Source organism: Dendrobates tinctorius, unplaced genomic scaffold (assembly GCF_039654945.1).
Source record: "Dendrobates tinctorius isolate UK_male_01 unplaced genomic scaffold, ASM3965494v1 ptg000090l, whole genome shotgun sequence".
Taxonomy (NCBI): domain Eukaryota; kingdom Metazoa; phylum Chordata; class Amphibia; order Anura; family Dendrobatidae; genus Dendrobates; species Dendrobates tinctorius.
In genome coordinates this window covers 2,639,297-2,658,982 of record NW_027361758.1, presented here as the reverse complement: position 1 = coordinate 2,658,982, position 19,686 = coordinate 2,639,297, and the positions used below count along the sequence as shown (strand labels likewise).

General features: G+C 48.3%; 1 long non-coding RNA gene across 2 annotated transcripts in view; it reads left to right on the top strand.

Moving 5' to 3' along the window:
* The window catches only part of LOC141098328 (uncharacterized), a 62,521-nt gene extending 55,336 nt beyond the window's left edge, over positions 1-7,185 (top strand). Inside the window, exons 3-4 of one of the 2 annotated variants that reach the window (XR_012234212.1) lie at positions 380-523; positions 4,125-7,185. This is a non-coding gene — a long non-coding RNA (uncharacterized lncRNA). Of the gene's footprint in view, positions 1-379; positions 1,378-4,124 lie in introns of those variants that run through there. The other variant, XR_012234211.1, reaches the window with a different exon arrangement.
* The last annotated feature ends 12,501 nt before the right edge of the window (positions 7,186-19,686 follow it).

The following is a 19,686-nucleotide window of genomic DNA, read 5'->3' as shown; positions in this document are numbered from 1 at the left end:
TTTACGATGAGTCTTGAGTATTTGATAAAATTGTTGGCCGGAAGATACAAATTGATCATATGTCTTAGATTAAAGGAATACAAAGTATAGAAAATGTACAAAATTACGGTATCCCAGCAAATCCTCCCTTAACTGCCTGCTTTTCTTTAGTACCATTTGTTATACATCTATATATATCTGTGAAATTTAAGTTCCCCTGTGTATCTGTCATGTCTCTCCTCACTTTCTTGTGTGTGGCAAAAATACAATGGGGTGATGTGCACTGTCTGCTGTAGGATAAAAGGTCATGAAGTCTTGCCCCTTGTAGAAGAGCCAAAGATGGAACTGATCCGCAGGGGATAAAAGGAGTTGTCCAACACTTGATTACATTTGTTTCTAGACATGAATAAGTTTTAAATAATGGAAGGGGATCATGGTCCTCCATTCACCTGACCGCTGCAACCAATCACAGTCCTGGTATCTCCGAATGGCGCAAACATCCCTTCTGAAGCCAACTGTGAGGAATCTGCATTGGTGCTGAAGGGTAAGTATGCCTCTTTATTGTGGTGGTTTTTTTTAAATCGGATCTAAAAGATTATTAAATAGTCAGACAACCCCTTTAAGGTTAAGTGCACACTGTATGGGAATTTAGGTAAGCATATAGATCGGGTAAATCGCCTGGCATATACTTTATCATTGTCATAGGCCATCATTCATTAGACGGAAGAGGCCAGAAGTGTGGCGATTTTTATATACTTTATAAGGATACATGGTGTGCACAATTATTAGGCAATTTGTATGTTTGTTTAGTTTTATTATTGTACAAGGTATTCGGAACAAACATTGCTTGAAATGCATAGGCCTAGTGTTACGATTTTTCTACATGGTTTTTAGAGCATATCAATAAATCATGTTTTTAGTGCATTTTATATAAACTTTTTGATTTTGTTAGTAGCTGGATATTTGATCCTGTTACCTAGAACTGGAGCCAGGATTTTCCGTGTACAGTACCCTCCATTTATGATTGTTCACACTGATGAGCTGATGTGAACATTTTTTTTTTTGCTATAATTATTGAATAATTACAGTTTTGTCAGTGAGTCCAAACAATTAACAAACCTGAATATTTAAGAAAGTAAGTGAGGTTTTGTCTTTCTTAGCAGAATATCCATGTGTGCATAATTATTGGGCAACTATATATACCGTATTTTTCGGACTATAAGACGCACTTTTTCCCAAAAGTTGGAGGAAAATGGGGGGGTGCGTCTTATAGTCCGAATGCAGGCTTACCGGGGTGTTGTGGCAGTGGTGTAGCAGCGGAACCGGCGGCGGCATAAGTGTGGCGATGCTGAGGCTCGGTGTCGGCGGTGGGCGGTGTAGACTGCACCTGAGCAGGGTCCCTTCATCAGGATGCCAGCTGCAGAAATATGGCGACGCCATAGCCCAGTTTCCGCTGCAAGCGGAGCCGAGTGCATCACCGGTTTCCCTGTGACCATCTTCCTGAAGCCGAGGGCCACCAAGATCTCAATCTGCGCAAACGCGGCATCAGGAAGATGGCAGCTGAGAAACTGGTGATGCACTCGGCTCTGCTTGCCGTGGACACTGGGCCATGGCGTCGCCACATTTCTGCCGCCGGAATCCTGAGGAAGCGACCCTCCTTCATGCTCTGCCTCACCGCCAACACCGGACACACAGCATCGCACCCTTGTACTGCAGCATTGCCCCACTTCCAGCGCTACCGGCATCCTGAGGAAGGGACCCTGCTCCATGCTCTGCCTCACTGCCAACACCGGACCTGCAGCATCGCACCCTGGGACTGCAGCATTGCCCCACTTTTGCCACTGCCGGCTTCCTGAGGAAGCGACCATGCCTCCTGTGACCCCCCCCCCCCACCACCACTGCCAGCCCTCAGGTAAGATACCTTAAATTCGGACAATAAGACGGATCCCCATCTTATAAAAGTCTTTTTTCCACCCCAAAATTTGGGGTGCGTCTTCTAGTCTGAAAAACATGGTACTCTGAATTATTATGCAACTAAATGAAAAATGTACATTTTTCCATCTCAATTATTTATTTGCATTTGGTAAAGTGAGAATAATAACCAAACAACTCAAAATACAACAATGTTTCTGACAATTTCCAAAAAAAAAAAAAACCCAATAAAGTCACCTTTCTTTCCAATAAGAGTCATAAGCCTTTTATCTATGGCGTGTCAGTTTCTTCATCTGTTGACCATGAACCTATTCAGCACCAAACACCGCCTCCCAGAGACTGTTCACAAAGGTGTAGAAGGGCCCACAAGTTCTCAATAGGTTGACATTCGGTGAGGAAGGGGCTATGTCATTATTATTTTATCTTTAAGTCCTTTACTGCCTCGCCAAGCAATGGAGGACTTCAAAGCATGTGATGGAGCACTGTTCGACATAAAAATCGTGTTTTTCTTGAAAGATGCCGAGTTTTTCCTGTACTTTTGCTTGAAAGAAGCATCTCCTTAAAACTGGCAAAAGATTTTTTTCAGTCCATCTTCAACAGGAGTTCCCACTAGCTCATCTTTAATAATACCAGCCCATTGCATTGCCCCACCTCCACCTTGCTGGTGCCTGAGTCAAAGTGGAGGTCTATGTCTGTTACTGATCCAGCCACAGGCTCATCCAACTAGTTGAGAGTCACTCTCATCTCATCAGTCCATAAAACTTTTGAAAAATCTGTTTTCAGATATTTCTTAGTCCAGTCTTCACATTTTCAACTTTTGTGTCCTGTTCAGTGGTGCTCAGATTTCAGTCTTCTTTCCCTTGGCCATGTCTCTGAGCACTGAACACTTTGTACGTCTGGGCACTCCAGGGATGCTGCTGTTCTGGAATATGATAACACTGGAGAATAATGGGCTCCTGGTCACTTCACGTTAGACTCATCTTAAATCTTTGGCAGTTAATGCACTTCCATTTTTCTCCACACGTTTTTTTTTGCAACCCTGTTCACTACTTGCTTTAAAATTTGTGATGGTTCTTTGACTACACCCCAATATCTTTGCAATTTCAAGAGTGCTGCATCCCTCTGTAACACTTTTAAAAATGTTTGACTCTTCAGAGTAATCTGTATCTCTGTTTAACCCCTTTTATCTGAGGAAAACAAGCTGCCTAATAATTCTGCACACCTTGATAAAGGGTGTTGATATCCTTAGACCTCCCCCTCCCACATTACACAAATACACATCACCAGGATATGCCTAATCCAATAAGCATTCATGTTTATACAGTTTAGAGTTGGAAAACCTGCAAAAAAATGATAAAAATATTCTCTTGCCTAATAATTGTGCACACAGTGTTTTTGGCATTTTGCTCAGATGCTATGTGCTCTGAGCCTTAACCCTATGTTCTCTGCAGGATTTCTATAAGGCTGGTTTCACATTTGCGTCTGTGTGTGCAGCATTTGATCTGCATGCATCATGAGTACATATAGTTAACATGGTATACACAGGGACATGTGTTTGCATGTTTGTGCATATGCATGCATCATTTCGCGGTGTGCGGTGGGGCGCGGCATACGCAACATGTTGCATTTTTTGAAGCTGCAAAAATCCATCAAATATGCGCAGACATACACATGCGGATGAGTGCGTAAAAACCGCATTACTGTCTATGAATATGCATTGGTACACAAGGACATGCTTACGCATGCGTTCTTCAAAATGTAAATAGAAATCCCATGAGATACGCCCATTTTTGTCTGGTGTCATTGAACGCATGCACATAAACAATGCAAACGCATGCAAAGATGCATGCACACGCAGTGGTTTTTCCCGTTATGCATAAGATGATGCGCATAAAAACGGGTAAACATGCGGTTTTGCATGCGCTTGCGTATGGGGATGATATGCTGCAGACTCAAACGCTAATGTGAACCTAGCCTAAGACTCAAGTTCACATGGGTGTAAAATTTCTTGGACCATTCATATCATCGAATTGTGTGACTTGTTCTGTGTGCTTATCCACATAGGATGGATGGAGGAGCTACTGGCTATTTATATGAATTAGTTGGAGTCTGCATGGAAATTAGACCATGTGCACTAACACTTGTCCTTTGCATACACATACTGAATATATTATTGCACTGCTAAAAGAAATTTACACCTTTTTTATATGAAGGTGAAGTGCTTCTAATCAGTGCAGAAGTAGGAGAAATCAGATGCTGCGGTCTTGTGACTCCTTTCGGTCGGTAAATCTGTGACAGTACCCCCTCTTCTGCGAGGAACCGCCAGAACCTCAGAACCAGGTTTATCAGGTGTGTCATGTGAAAAGACCGAATCCAAATTTCCATCCAGAATAACTGGAGATGGCGGTAGCGGTGATGGTAGAGATCAATGAAACACATTATGAATCCTCAAAGTGAGCAGCAAAGCAAGGCGAAATGCTATGGGATTGACGATGGCCACAATCTTATAAGGACCGATGAAGCTGGGACCCAGTTTGTAAGAGGGAAACTTCAACTTAATATTCATTAAGGACAACCACAACAAGTCTCTTACACACAAGTCCAGACCCACCAAACGTCTCCAATCAGCCACACTTTTCTATTTGGACCCCATCTTTATCAATAGCCACTTGCCACACAGACGCAATTGATATTGAAAATCGCTCTTCAGGTATTCTAGACGAATAATACCTTTTAAATTATCTGAACTGAGGAGGAAACCCGTATGCTCAGAAAAACTACTTACCAGTAGACTCATGACAACGATTATGTACCGCAAATTTAGCTAGAGGTAAGTAGGTAACGCAATCCTCGTGATTCTCAGACACCAAACACCTAAGATAAGTCTCAAGATTCTTTTTAACCTATTGAGTTTGCCCATTAGACTGGGGGTGAAATACTGAAGAGAACAGGAGCATCCCCAAATGAGTGCAAAACACCCTCCAAAATTTGGAAGTGAACTCCTCCCCCCGGACACAGTATCGGTAGGAATCCCATGTAATTTTAAAATCTCACTGTCACGAACCAACACGGTTAAGTACAGTGGACAACACAACTTACACCAACAATGAGATGGAATGGGAAGAGGAAGGCCCTCACAGTAGGGAACAAGGATGGCGCACCTCCTGAGCTACAACCTGTGCCTGTCCCTAAACTCTCCTAATGCCCTAAGCGGGTCCTTTTCACCGCCTCCTCGTGCCTAAACCCTGTTCGTCTCCTCACTATTCCCTGGCTAGTGCACTGGCCGGCAAGGACGCTAGCATCACTACTGCAGAAGGTGAACAACACGGAGAGGGGCAACATCAACACAGACAAAAAAAGGGAAAATAGAACTTAACACTTTCCCCGCTGCAAAGCCCCACAGTCCACACAGCTGAGGATACAGCACTAGGACCATGAACACTCCATGAACACAGCAGAAGCACCACTGCAACCAAAGAGCTCTTTACGCCAGTCTTGGTTATCATAGATTATTCCATCACTGACCATCAGCTGATGCATCAGGTGACAATTTTAAGGCTGGTGTGAACCAGAGCTGCCATGAATCCAAACCTGAATTGTGATACTCACTGATTAAAATTTGCACCAAGATCTTGGCGTTAGGCAAAACGGATAGCGCAATAACGTGATATTTTACTAAATCTGTCCACCACCACCAACATTACAGTATTATCTGCCGACACGAATGAGCACAAGGTCTACTGGGAATCACTAACGGTTGGAGAGACCCAGACAATGAAGTATGAGGTTTTAGAACGTGTAGACACTGTAGGTGGCTACATACTCCCAGACATCCTGATGTACTCCTGCCCACCAAAAATGCCGAGTAAGAAGACTTGTGGTGGCTTTATTACTGGGATGTTCGGCCAAGACCGAATCATGAAGAACTATCAGACAGAAATTTACAGACACAAACAGTTTAACTAATGGACAGGTAGCAAGGGCGTCCCCCTGAGCATCAACAACCTCTTTTTCAAGATCAGAGAATATAGACACAATAACCACCCAGGAAAACGAGATAAGACATCCGCCTTAATGTTCTTGTTCCCTGGCCCATATGTAACAAAAAAGTTAAACATGGTGAAGAACAATGCCCATCTTGCTTGTCAAGGAGTATTCATTTTGCAGGCTCTAGATATACGAGATTCTTATGATCCGTGCTTACCATAACCGAATGAACTGCCCCCTCCATAAAATGACACCACTTTTCAAAGACCCCCTTGATTGCCAAGAATTCTCTGTTACCAATGTCATAACTTCTATCCGCAGATGGGTTTTTTTTTTATAAAAGTATGCATATGGATGTCATGTACCAGGAGACACACCCTTCATCAGTACAGCCCCCACCCCCACTTCAGACACGTCAACTTCTACAATAAAAGGCTGAGTGACGTCAGGCTGTATGTGAATCGGCGCAGATGCAAAGCACGCCTTCAAGGTATCGAATGTCTCCTTGGCTGGACTGGACCACTTGGAAAAATCTGTCCTTTTCCTGGTCATATCCTTTAGAGGTTTGGCCACTACCGAAAAGTTTTTGATGAACTTATTGTAGTTGGCGTAACCCCTAAACCTTTATAACGCCTTAAAATGCTCAGGACAATCCAAATCCAGTACCATCTGGATTTTCACCGGATCCATGCGAAAGCTGGTGGACAATAACACATATCCTACAAAAGGGATCTCCTCAACTGAGAACATATATTTCTCTGGTTTGACCAATAATTGTATTGTCTGAGTGTAAGACCTGCCTGATATGTACCTGATGTGATTTAATGTAAGGTGAATAAATTAATATGTCATCAAGATAGATTACAACAAATCTACCAACCAGGTGACTAAAGATGTCATTTACGAAGTGCTGAAAAACTGCAGGAGCATTAGTCAACCCATATGACATCACAGGTTCTCATAGTGTCCCTCAGGCGTATTTAAAGCTGTTCTCCACTCATCCCTCTCTTTAATACAAGTCAGATTATACGCCCCTCAGAGATCCAGTTCAGAAAGCCATTTTGCTCCTACAATCTGATTAAAGAGGTCCGGGATGAGAGGGAACAGATACGGGTCCAGGACCATGAGCATAATCACCTGTCTTTCTTCTTTACAAAGAAAACCCTGCAACAATGGGGGATTAGGATTATCTGATATGACCCTTTGCCAAACATTCTGAGATATAGACCTTCATAACCTTCATCTCTGGACCAGAGATATTATATAGTCTGCTCTTTGGCAGCTTGGCCCCAGAGACAAAATTAGCGGCGCAGTCATGAGGATGATGGAGGGGAAGTTCTTGGCACCCCTGCTCCGAAAACACATCCTGAAAGTCAGACAGGCATTTAGGCACAGACTGGGTATCTGTCATGGGTTTGTCAGGTGTGAGAGTCAACCTGGATCTGGCTGTAGAAGGTCTTTGCGTTAAGCTCAAGCAACATTTTTTATTTTTGCATCTCTGTTATGGAATGATATCCTTCTCCCTCTAGGACGCAAAAGTTACCTCCACATTCTGTTGCTAATCACACACCTGTGTTGAAGGTTTAAATACATTTAACTTCTGCAGCATCGTGTGGGTGTTAGCTTACACGTGCCTCAGTCTTGTTGGAAGTTCTAGCAGTCAGTGTCTTCCCTGAGGACCCTTGGAGGATTGCTGGCGTGACATCTTGGTTGTCTTCTCAAGCTAAGTGTTTCCCCCTCTTCCGTGTACCCTCTGCTAGGCGTCGGGTTCCTGTCGCTGCCCATTCCTCCCCAGCCGCAGAGGAGGTTGCTCAGCAGACTCGTCGGTCCTGGCCCTCTGCCCAGACTAGCTCCGTGGGTTTGGTTGCTGCTGCCACCTCTGGTCCAGCTATAGCAACGCATGCTGGTCAGCAGCGAGCTACTCCAGGGACTGTCCTCCTTTCGGTCCACTGAGCATGCCTGTGGGACGATCTCTCATTGGAGATCCGAGGTCACATGCTCAGGTCCTTCTCCAGCTCGAATTGGACCATCGGAAAGGTCAGGAAGGTCCCGGAAGGACGCGGCTATAAAAGGTTCGCATGGCCACTCGGCCAGACTATGAGGAGTGAGTGTTGTATGCATGTATGAATGTCTCTGGTGACCGACTCATTGAAACCCCTACCCTTGGTACGCATGTGTTGTGCAGCCTAGCCTGTTAAGCGCTCAGGCTTAGGTGTAGGTAGAGGCAGGGTCTGAGACTAACATCAGTGTCCACTGGTGGCTCTGCACTCCACGGTGCACGTGCTCGACACCTCACCTTAGCAGCTATACTGACGTCTGCAGGTGCAACGCCGCACGCGCTCAGTAGGTCTAGAGGGCCTCAGACCTCGTGTCCTTGGGGCTGAGTTCTGTGACCGCATACTGAGCGCTCTCTTGCCGAGTGCTGTGATTTTAACAGGATCTGGCATTTATGTTCAGAGGTGGCGCGGCTCTGTCGTAACAGAGTTCGCTTCTGTTCACACTGGGTGACGTTAACCCACGTGTGACCTCTTGTATACCGCTTTATACTTCTGCCATTACTAATGAGCAGTTTACCACCCCTGCACAGTGGACCCCGGGCTGCAAAAGCACCTTGCTATTATTTTATTATTTGGTGCGTTCCACCAGCCCATACATTATACTAGCGCCATGGTCCAGCTAGTAATGGCGGACAAACAATGACTGCAGCGGTACATCCAGCAGCTGGAGGGCAGGCTGGCGGCTCTTGAGCGCTCAGCCTCAGCTGTGGATGTTACCGCAGTCACTGTTCAGGCAGTCACAAAGGCTGTCTCCTGTGTGTCCCCTACCATCCCTGCCTCGACTTTGTCCTGCCTCCCATTGCCTGAGAAGTTCTCGGGTGATAGTGCTTCTTGTAGGGGTTTCGTGAGCCAGTGTACCATACAGCTGGAGCTGCTGGCTGCACGATTCCCCTCTGAGCAGGCTAAAGTGGGATTTGTTATTTCCCTCTTGTCGGGCAGGGCTCTGGAGTGGGCCACACCACTGTGGGAGCGTGGTGATTATGTGGTGCAGAGTGCCTCGCGGTTCATGGGCACTCTGAAGCAGGTCTTTTTGGGACCGTGAGTCACCCATGATACCGCGCTCCAGCTACTGGCATTATCGCAGGGCTCGTCTCTGGTCAGCCATTATGCCATCCAGTTCCGGACACTGGCTTCAGAGCTGGAGTAGTCAGATAAGACCCTCATTCCGGTGTTCTGGAGAGGTCTGGCTGGCCATGTAAAGGACACCCTGGCCCCCAGGGAGATTCCCGCCACACTGGAGAAGCTTATCACCATCTCCACCTGCATAGACTTTCATTTTTCGGAGTGAAGGTTGGAGCGGTCCCAGTGTAGGCAGAGGTTTAGGTTGGCACCTAATTTTACTAAACCTCCGAAACCTCCCGATCGGGCGTCCGAGCTCCAAGAGGCCATGGGGAATGCTTGCACGGGATCCAGGTCCCGGTCCGCGCGATCACCTGTGGTCTGTCACATTTGCCGGCAGTCTGGTCACCCTGCCAACAGGTGCCCATAGCGGCCAGGAAAACGCTCATGTCTAGTGGCTGTTGCAGGAGGCCTACTAGATATTGCAACATTTTCCTCCAAGCTGTCTTTTGAGGGCACGCTTGAGTTTGGCTCCTCCACTCTGACAGTGGAGGTTTGCGTGGATTCCGGGGCGAAGGGTAATTTCATGTCGTCTGCCTTCGCCCAACGGTACGCAATTCCTCTGGTTTTGCTACCTCAGCCAGTCACCATCAGAGTGGTGAATGGAGCGACATTACCCTCTCAGATCTCCCACCACACCACCCCGCTGATACTCTCGCTGTCTCCTTCCCATCAGGAGATGCTATCTCTCTTTGTCATGCCCGAGGGTATCGACTAGGTCCTCCTAGGGGTCCCCTGGTTGCGTCATCACTCTTCCCATATAGAGTGGTCCTCAGGGAGAATTCTCGGGTGGAGTAAATCCTGTCAGGGTAGATGTCAGAGGGAGTGCATTCAGGTTGCCTCCACTGAAGTCCCCACAGACCTTTCCTCTCTCCCCAAATGCTATCGACAGTATCAGTGGCGTATCCAGGGGGGGCAGCCGGGGCAGTTGCCCCGGGCGCAGGCAGCAGGGGGGCGCAGTCCGGGCCGCCTAATGCAGCGGTCGGCAGTGTCTCTTCCCCTGCGGCTGCGTTCTGCCGCCCCCCGTCCTGTGTGTCGGCGGTTCTCTGTGTCGGCTGTCAAGCTGACAGCCGACGCAGAGAAGGAGGCCGCGCCGACTCCCAGGCAGCAATTGTACTGGCGTCTATACAGACGCCAGTACAATTGAAGCTCTGACCGCCGGGCCAGAGCGACGTCAGCAGAGTGATCAGGTCATGTGATCACGCTGCTGACGTCACTCCCCGGCGCCCAGAGAGAACCCTGGTGGTAAGTGTGCTCCACTGTGGAGCTGAAGAACCACCGAAGATGGGAGATGGGGGTTAATGAGTGGATATGGGGCTTAATGTGGGGATGGGGGTGAATGAGTGGAGATGGGGGGAGATGGGGGTGTTCATGAGTGGAGATGGGGCTTAATGTGGGGATGGGGGTTAATGAGTGGATATGGGGGTTAATGAGTGGAGATGGGGGTGTTCATGAGTGGAGATGGGGTTAATGAGTGGATATGGGGCTTAATGTGGGGAAGGGGGTTAATGAGTGGAGATGGGGGTTAATGTATGGGGGTTAATGTGGGGATGGGGGTTAATGTATGGGGGTTAATGTGGGGATGGGGGTTAATGAGTGGGGGGTTAATGAGTGGAGATGGGGGTTAATGTGTGGGGGTTAATGAGTGGAGATGGGGGTTAATGTGGGGATGGGGGTTAATGAGTGGGGGGTTAATGAGTGGAGATGGGGGTTAATGTGAGGGGGTTAATGAGTGGAGATGGGGGTTAATGAGTGGAGATGGGATTAATGTGATGGGGGTTAATGTGGGGGGTTAATGAGTGGAGATGGGGGTTAATGTGGGGATGCGGGTTAATGATTGGGGGGTTAATGAGTGGAGATGGGGTTAATGACTGTGGGGGTTAATGAGTGGAGATGGGGGTTAAAGAGTGGGGGGATTAATGAGTGGGGATGGGGGTTAATGAGTGGGGATGGGGGTTAATGTGTGGGGGGATTTGGAGTGGGGGTACATAATGTGTGGGGAGATTTGGAGTGGGGGTACATAATGTGTGGGGGGATTTGGGAGTAGGGATGAGGGGTTATTGAGTGGGGATGGGGGGTACTTAATGTGTGTGGGGGATTAGTGATGGGGGATTTGGAGTGGGGATGGTATTTAATGTGTGTGGGGAGATTTGAGGACACAAAATGAAGAGTATGAGGAAACAGTATGGGGGATGGGTGCAGACAGTAAGGGGTGCGAACGGGTGAATGTATGTGGACACAGTATGGGGAGTCGGGGATATGTGTGAGCAGACAGTATAGCGAGTGAGGGGGTAAATATATGAGGAGACAGTATGAGGAGGGAGGGGAATAGTGTGAGGAGACAGTATATTGCAGATATTTTTATTCAGGAGCATTATAATGACACTTCTATCTTTAAGGACGTCGTGTGGAGAGTTGCTGCAGAAGACCGGAGAAGATGGAAGTCTGCTGAGACGAGATGTGGATGAGAAAACTCATCATGGGGTCTAGAAGAAAAGGTGACTGACTGCAGAGACGACGTCATCTAAAGGTACCTGGATGTAAATGTTATTTGTGACACTGACTAAGTCTCATGTTTTTATTTGTTAGGAGCATTAAAGGGATTGTCCAGGTTTGCGCTGAGTCTGCAGACATTGTATGTGACTGCAGACTTCTGAATTCTCACAGTGCTCACTGAACGCTGTCAGGATTCTCTCGTGCCGGTAATTTACATACATGCGGTCACATGCTGACTAGACATGTGTGGCCTCACTCCATGAAAATGAACGGAGCGAGACCGGGCACGTCTAGTCGGAATGTGGCCAAAAGTATATAAGTCACATACTTGTGCTGACATGACTGTACATCGACAAGGGAGAATCCTAAAAGTGTGCAGTGCATTCGTTGTGAGAATTCAGAAGCTGCAATGTCAGGATTCAGCTCTGCAGGTTCCAGTGCCATCACATACACTTCACTCTATGCGATTTTCATACTTATGGTCCTGTGAAGACGAGCTTCTCTTCCTGCTTTCAGTTTTTTACTGAACATTGAGAGCATTAGGGAGAGCAGCTCGTGGGTACATGGCTAAGTGTGCAAGTCGCATATGTACATGGGGGGGGGGGGCGCCGAACCAAATTCTTGCCCCGGGTGCCAGAAAGCCTAGATACGCCTCTGGACAGTATGCAGAAGTATTTTCCAAGAAGGCGGCGGAGACACTTCCGCCTCACTGCCCCTACGACTGTCCTATTGACCTCTTGCCTGGTACTGAGCCTTCCCGAGTTCGAGTCTATCCCCTATCTCTCCCAGAGGCCATGTCTCAGTATATCAGGGAGAATCTGGCAAGAGGGTTCATTAGGAAGTCAGTGTCACCAGCGGGGGCGGGATTCTTCTGCGTCCAGAAGAAGAATGGAGAATTATGTCCCTGCATCGATTACAGGGGTCTTAACGCCATCACCGTTAAGAATAAGTATCCTCTGCCTCTGATATCGGAACTGTTCGATAGGCTACGGGGAGCTAGAGTGTTTACTAAGCTTGATCTGCGGGGGGGCTTACAACCTGATTCGCATCCATGAGGTGGACGAATGGAAGACAGCTTTTAACACCATGGATGGGCACTATGAATACCTGGTGATGCCCCTCGGGCTCTGTAACGCTCTAGCTGTCCATCTGAATGATATCCTCATCTACTCTCCAGATATTGACTCTCACCGGAGAGATGTTTGCAACGTTTTTGACCTCCTACGGGCAAACTCCCTCTACGCCAAGTTGGAGAAGGGTGTTTTTGAGCAGGAGTCCTTGATTTCCTGGGCTATATCATCTCCACCCAGGGATTGGCCATGGATCCTGCCAAGCTACAGTCGGTGATGGATTGGCAGGAGCCCCAATCTCTCAAAGCGGTGCAACGTTTTATGGGGTTCATAAATTATTACTGCCAATTCATTCCCCACTTCTCGACGTTGGTAGCCCCCTTGGTGGCCCTCACCAAGAAGGGTGCAAATCCCAAGTTGTGGTCGGAATATATCTCCAAGGCCTTCTCCTCTATTAAGTCCCATTTCACTAGCGCTCCCATTCTATATCGCCCCGATGTAGATAAACCCTTCATTCTGGAAGTGGATGCCTCTTCCGACGGTGCTGGAGCAGTCCTGTTTCAGAAGGACACGCAAAGTCGGAAGCACCCATGCTTCTTTTTCTCCAAGACCTTCACACCGGTGGAGAGGAATTATTCCATCGGGGACAGGGAGTTGCTAGCAATGACGTTGGCCTTCTCGGAGTGTAGACACCTTCTGGAGGGGGCTCGCCACCCTTTCCAGGTGTTCACCGACCACAAGAACTTGGTGTATTTGCAAACAGCTCAGCGGCTAAATTCTCGCCAGGCCAGATGGTCCTTGTTCTTCCGGTTCCACTTCACCCTCCATTTTCTCTCTGGGGAGAAGAACGTCCGGGCCGATGCTCTCTCCTGCTCTGTGGTGTCATCAGAGGAGGAGGAGCCTCGGCTGATCGTCCCATCCGAGAGCCTGAGGACTGTGGCTCCGGTCGCCCTTGAGTCAGTACCTCCGGGCAAGACATTTGTCCCTGCCCGTCTGCGACCGGAGGTCCTCTCTTGGGCTCATTTGTCCAGGGTGGGTGGACATTTCGGGACAAAATGGACCTCTGAGCTTCTGGCGAGGATGTACTGGTGGCCGCATATGGCCCATGACATCAGGGACTATATTCAGGCGTGCGTCTCTTGCGCCCAGAATAGGTCTTCACTGCAGCGGCCCGCTGGGCTACTTTATCCCCTGCCGGTAGCGGACAGGCCCTGGGAGATGGTTGGTGTGGAGTTTGTGGTGGGGCTACCCAAGTCCAGTGGCAGCACGGTCATTTGGGTTGTCACCGACCATTTCTCCAAGATGGTGCACCTGCTACCTCTCTCCCGGTTACCTCCTGCAGGGGCCTGGCAGCGTTGTTCATTTACCCCTTTTTCCGCCTGTACGGCATGCCGGACAAGATTGCCAGCGACCGGGGTCCCCAGTTTGCGTCTCGGTTCTGGAGAGAGCTCTGTAGCCTGCTCAGCATTGAGCAAAATCGCTCCTCGGCCTATCATCCCTAGAGGAATGGGCTGGTAGAGAGAGCCAACCAGACCCAGGTTACATATCTACGACATTTTGTCTCGGTCAGGCAGGATGACTGGGCATCCTTGCTGCCGTGGGTGGAGTTCGCTTTGAACAACGCTGTGGCCGACTCCACCGGCCAGACTCCATTCCTCCTAAATTACGGCCAGCATCCGCGCGTCCCTGTGCCCATGCCCGTGTCGTCCACCGACTCCAGGGTGGCAGACTGGGCGGTGGAGGCACGTGACATTTGGGATCACACTCAGGATCCTATCCGGGCCTCCAAGGAGAGAATGAGGGCCTCCGCCGACACGCACCGGCGCCCCTCTCTGACCTTTGCTCCTGGCGACTTGGTGTGGCTCTCTGCCCGTAACATCAGGCTGCGGGTAGAGTCCACAAAATTCACACCATGCTACATTGGCCCCTTCAAGGTCCTTGAGCAGGTCAACCCTGTGGTCTACTGTCTGGCCCTTCCACCACATTTGGCTATTTTCGACACCTTCCATGTGTCCCTCCTTAAGCCTGCCCTCATGTCCCAGTTCTACGAGTCATCTGCCGGGACATCTGACCTGTCTTCGGATGACTTTGATGTTAATGCCATCATGGGATGCAGGGTGGTGCGTGGTAAAAAGTTTTATTTGGTGGACTGGAAGGGTCATTGTCCAGAGGCTCGGACCTGGGAGCCAGTGGAAAACATCCGCGCTCCACTTCTCATTGCGGAATTTGAGTGTAGCGAGGCTCAGAAAGGAGGGGACCCTAGGAGTGGGGGTAATGTTAGGCGTCGGGTTCCTGTCGCTGCACAGCGGGAATCCCGAGCCTTGCTTCCAGCGATCCCCCATTCCTCCCCAGCCGCAGAGGTTGCTTAGCAGACTCGTCGGTCCCGGCGCTCTGCCCAGTCTAGCTTCGTGGATTTGGTTGCTGCTGCCACCTCTGGTCCAGCTATAGCAACGCATGCTGGTCAACAGCGAGCTACTCCAGGGACTAAGTCCTCATTTCGGTCCACTGAGCATGCCAGTGGGACAATCTCTCATTGGAGATCGGAGGTCACATGCTCAGGTCCTTCTCCAGGTCGGATTGGACCATCAGAAAGGTCAGGAAGGTCCCGGAAGGACGTGGCTATAAAAGGTTTGCATGGCCGCTCGGCCATGCGCTAGTATAGACTGCATTACCAGACTGAGGAGTGAGTGTTGTATGCATGTATGAATGTCTCTGGTGACTGACTCATTTGAAACCCCTACCCTTGGTATGCATGTGTTGTGCAGCCTAGCCTGTTAAGCGCCCAGGCTTAGGTGTAGGTAGAGGCAGAGTCTGAGACTAACATCAGTGTCCACTGGTGGCTCTGCATGCCACGGTGCACGTGCTCAACACTCTACCTTAGTCAGCAGCTATAGTGGCGTCTGCAGGTGCGACGACGCGCACTCAGTAGGTTTAGAGGGACTCGGACCTCGTGTCCTTGAGGTTGAGTTCTGTGACTGCATACTGAGCGCTCTCTTGCCGAGTGCTGTGATTTTAACAGGCTCCGGCATTTATGTTCAGCGGTGGCGTGGCTCTGTCGTAACAGAGTTCACTTCTGTTCACACTGGGTGACGTTAACCCATGTGTGACTTCTTGTATACCGCTTTATACTTCCGCCATTACTAAGCAGCAATTTACCACCCCTGCACGGTGGACCCCGGGCTGCGAACGCACCTTACTATTATTCTATTATTTGGTGCATTCAGCCAGCCCTAGCACACTATCTGTCTAGTTTTAGTGGGGACTGACTAGTGTTCACCCATCCCCTTTCTATCGCTATGGTCAAGCAAGGATTAGGATCCTGCTCGGCGATAGGTGCAGAAACTATATACGGATGTTTAGGGCAGACAGGATGATTTTAGATCTGCCTAGGGGTCTCCACTCCCCTCTTCCCTAGTCTTTGGGCTCCCCCTTCCTTCTTCCTGTTGTGCACTTAATTATCCTTCACCCAGCTCGACACAATCCACAAGCCGGATCCCCATGCAGAGTCCTTGACAAAACTCACTCCACTTTACCACCTCCCGAGTCTGCCAGTCTACCACAGGGTTGTGCAGAGTGAGCCAAGGAAGTCAAAAATGAAAGGAGAGGGTAGACCCACTGAGTGCATGGCCCCTATCTGTAGATGTAACCCCTGGACGCTTGAGTAAATTACCCCTGTCTCAAGGGTGCAGAGTCAATGTCGATTATGGGTATAGATCTGGACAGGGTATGTGGTTTGAGTCTCTGGACCTGGACAAACCTAGCGTCAATCAAATTAATCCCTGCACCACTGTCCAGAAAGGCAGAAGTAACCACCTTATTTTTACCCAGATCGATTTCAGCAAAAAATTTGTTTTCTACCCATGGAGAATATGTATACCTGGGTTGCTAACCTCCCCACAAACCGTGCTACTTGGTTTTCCGGCAACTGTTTACAGTGAGATAGGAAAGGACATGTACCCATGAAATGGCCCTTTTCTACCACAGTAAAAACATTACCCCCCTTTGCGCTGACCATCACACTGCATACCAGAATGAGTTGCCTCACCCAACTGTATGGATTCCTCAGATGACTTAGACCAGGTTTTCCTTGGCCCCAGACCACCCAAACATTGAGGTGTCTGGCGAATACGACGATCCACCCGGATAGCCAGAAACATGGCCTCCCCAAGGGAAACTGGAGTCTCATACAGGGCTGAGGCATCATTCATCCTTACTGATAGCCTTTCACAGAACTGGCTATGGAGCACGGGGTTATTACTCTTAATGTCAGTGGACCACCTCCGAAACTCGGAGCAATATTCCATCACTAGCTGGTCTCCCTGCTGAAGTTGACGTAGTGTGGACTCAGCCAGGGAGACCCGGTCGGGGCCGTTGTATATGACTCAGAAAAGATTCCTCCATCGTCTGAAGCTACTGGGAGTCAGACGTGAGAGAGAATGCATATGCTTAGGGGTCACCCTGAAGGAGCGAGATTATTATCCCCACCGGTTGCTCCTCAGTTCCTGAGGAACAAGGACTTAACCTGAAGTATAGTTTAAACGCCTCCTTGAAAACAAACTTGTCATGCCCCCAGAGAACCTGTTAGGCAAAGCAATCTTGGCCTTTACTAATGGTTCCCTTGGAGTCATGGTCCTCAAACCTGATGTGTTAGGGTGCAGCAAAAAGACAATGCGTACATCTGCCACCTCCAGGCTAAACTGCTGCAGTTGCCCTGTCAGAGCAGTAATAGGATCCATAATGGATAAAAAAAAATGGTTTCGGTCAGAGCTAATGTCACGACTCTGTTGTCGGGTGTGCCAGGACCATAGGCTCCTTCCTTATCCCTAACCCTAGGGGCACCCTAGCTCACATTGCTCCCGGGTTACTTCTGATGGTGAAGATGCCGGGGCCACGTACCTTGTCTTAGCTCCTGAAGCCTCCCTCAGTCTGTACCCTTCCTCCACTCAGGGAAGAGGGGAGTAGTGGTGTACCAAAGTACAGCAACCAGATTAACAAGATAATATGTACAGGGGTAATGAAAATTACCAAACCTACAAATATACTCACACAAATAACAGAGGAATGCATCGGGGAGTGGAGAATGGGGTTAAACCAAACTAGGAGAAGAAAAGGAATTATCACACACACAAAACCTAGCAACAGTCACAGATAAATCCACCAAATGCCTTCTCCAATAATAACCAACAACCTCCAGCCATGCAGCATAAGCTATCTTTGACAATGAGTGCTAGCCAGGACCCAGATTATATAGAAGAGTTGCTAACAGTGCACAGATGAGAGCCTTCATGCAAGAAAGCTTCCAGGAGATCTCAACTGAGTAGATTAAACACTGCTAAAAGAAATGTACGCCGTTTAATATAAAGGTGAAGTGCTTCTAATCAGTACAGGAGTAGGAGAAATCAGACGCTCTGGTTTTCTGGGCCAGGTTTATCAGGGTGTACTGCATGAAAAAACAGATCAACCTGACTGCATGGATGTCAGGTGCTGGTATCCACATTCTCTCTTCAGGGCTGTAACCCTTCCAGTATACCATATACTGAAGAGATCGACGAACCAAGCGAGAATTGATAGTCTTTGCTATCTGAAATTCCAAATTCCCATCAACAATGTCTGAGGAAGGTGGTGGTGGGATGGTTCAAAGAATGCAATGTATTTTTTGAGAACAGAATGGTGAAACACATTAGGAATCCTAAAAGTGGGTGGCAAAGCAAGGTGAAATGCTACTGGATTGATGAACCTGGGTCCCAATTTCTATGAAGGAATATTCAATTTAGGAACCTTAATGTTCCACACCAAATGACCGACACACAGATCCTGACCTACCAAACGTCTCCGATCAGCCACACTCTTATATTTGGACCACATCTTCTTCAAATTATCAAGAACACCTTACCACACTGATAGATGACGAAAACCGTTCCCCCTCAGGTACTCCTGATGAAGGCTTCCTATTGAAAGAGGAGAACTGAGGATGAAATCCATAAGTCTCAAGATTTTGGTTTAAACTTTCAGTTTGCCCATTAGACCGTAGATGAAAGGCTGAAGAAAATGAAAGAAGGATCCCCAAACGAGAGCAAACTGTTTTACAAAATTTGGAAATAATTCGCACAATCCCCCCCACTGGTTAGAAACAACATCGATAGGAATCCCATGTAACTTTACTATTTCTTTGATAACAATTTGCACCAAAGTCTTGGCGTTAGGTGAAGAGGTTAGTGCAATAAAATGAGACATCTTGCTAAATCTGTCCACCACCACCAATATTACTGTATTACCTGCAGATACAGGTAGATAGGTGATGAAATCTACTGATAAGTGAGTCCAAAGACTACTGGGAATCGCCTATGTTTGAAGAGCCCCAGATGGACAAAAATAAGGAGTCTTAGAACGTGCACAAACACTGCAGGCAGCTACATACTCCTAAACATCCTGGTACATCCCACACCACCAAAACCTTAAATCTTTAAGATGCAGTATCACAGGAACAAACAGTTTACCTTAAGAACAGGCAGCAGGGGTGTCCCCCTGAGCGTCTACAAACTCCCTCTCCAGATCAGTACATATAGTTGCAATAAATACCCCATTCTGCAATATAGGAACCTGATTACAATAATCTCAAAGCCCGCCTTAATGTTCTTATTGATCGGCCTATATGTGGTGCCCCTGAGGCTCAGTCACCACAGAGGTACTGCACCTTCTCCTAAGGTGTGGTGCCCCACCATCCAGGTAAGTTGGAGGCTCCTGACCACGCTCCAACACTCGCACCCCACACAATAGAGTAGTTCAGCAAAACCACATTGCGGCTCCTTGCTTAGAGAGAAGCAGAGCACCTTTGGTGGTTCCCTGCTTGGAACACTAAACGTGCTGAGAGGTGGGTGGAGTTGAGAATACACATAAAAGAGCGGGATAGTTTAGGATTACAAGTCAGTCAGTCAGAAGGAGAGTGGGAGAGGGGAAGCCACTAGGAGAGGAGTGGGGATCCCTGGAAGAGGGATGGAGGAAGGAGTGCTGCAGCTGCCTCAGTGACCTGAGCCAGCTGGCACGGG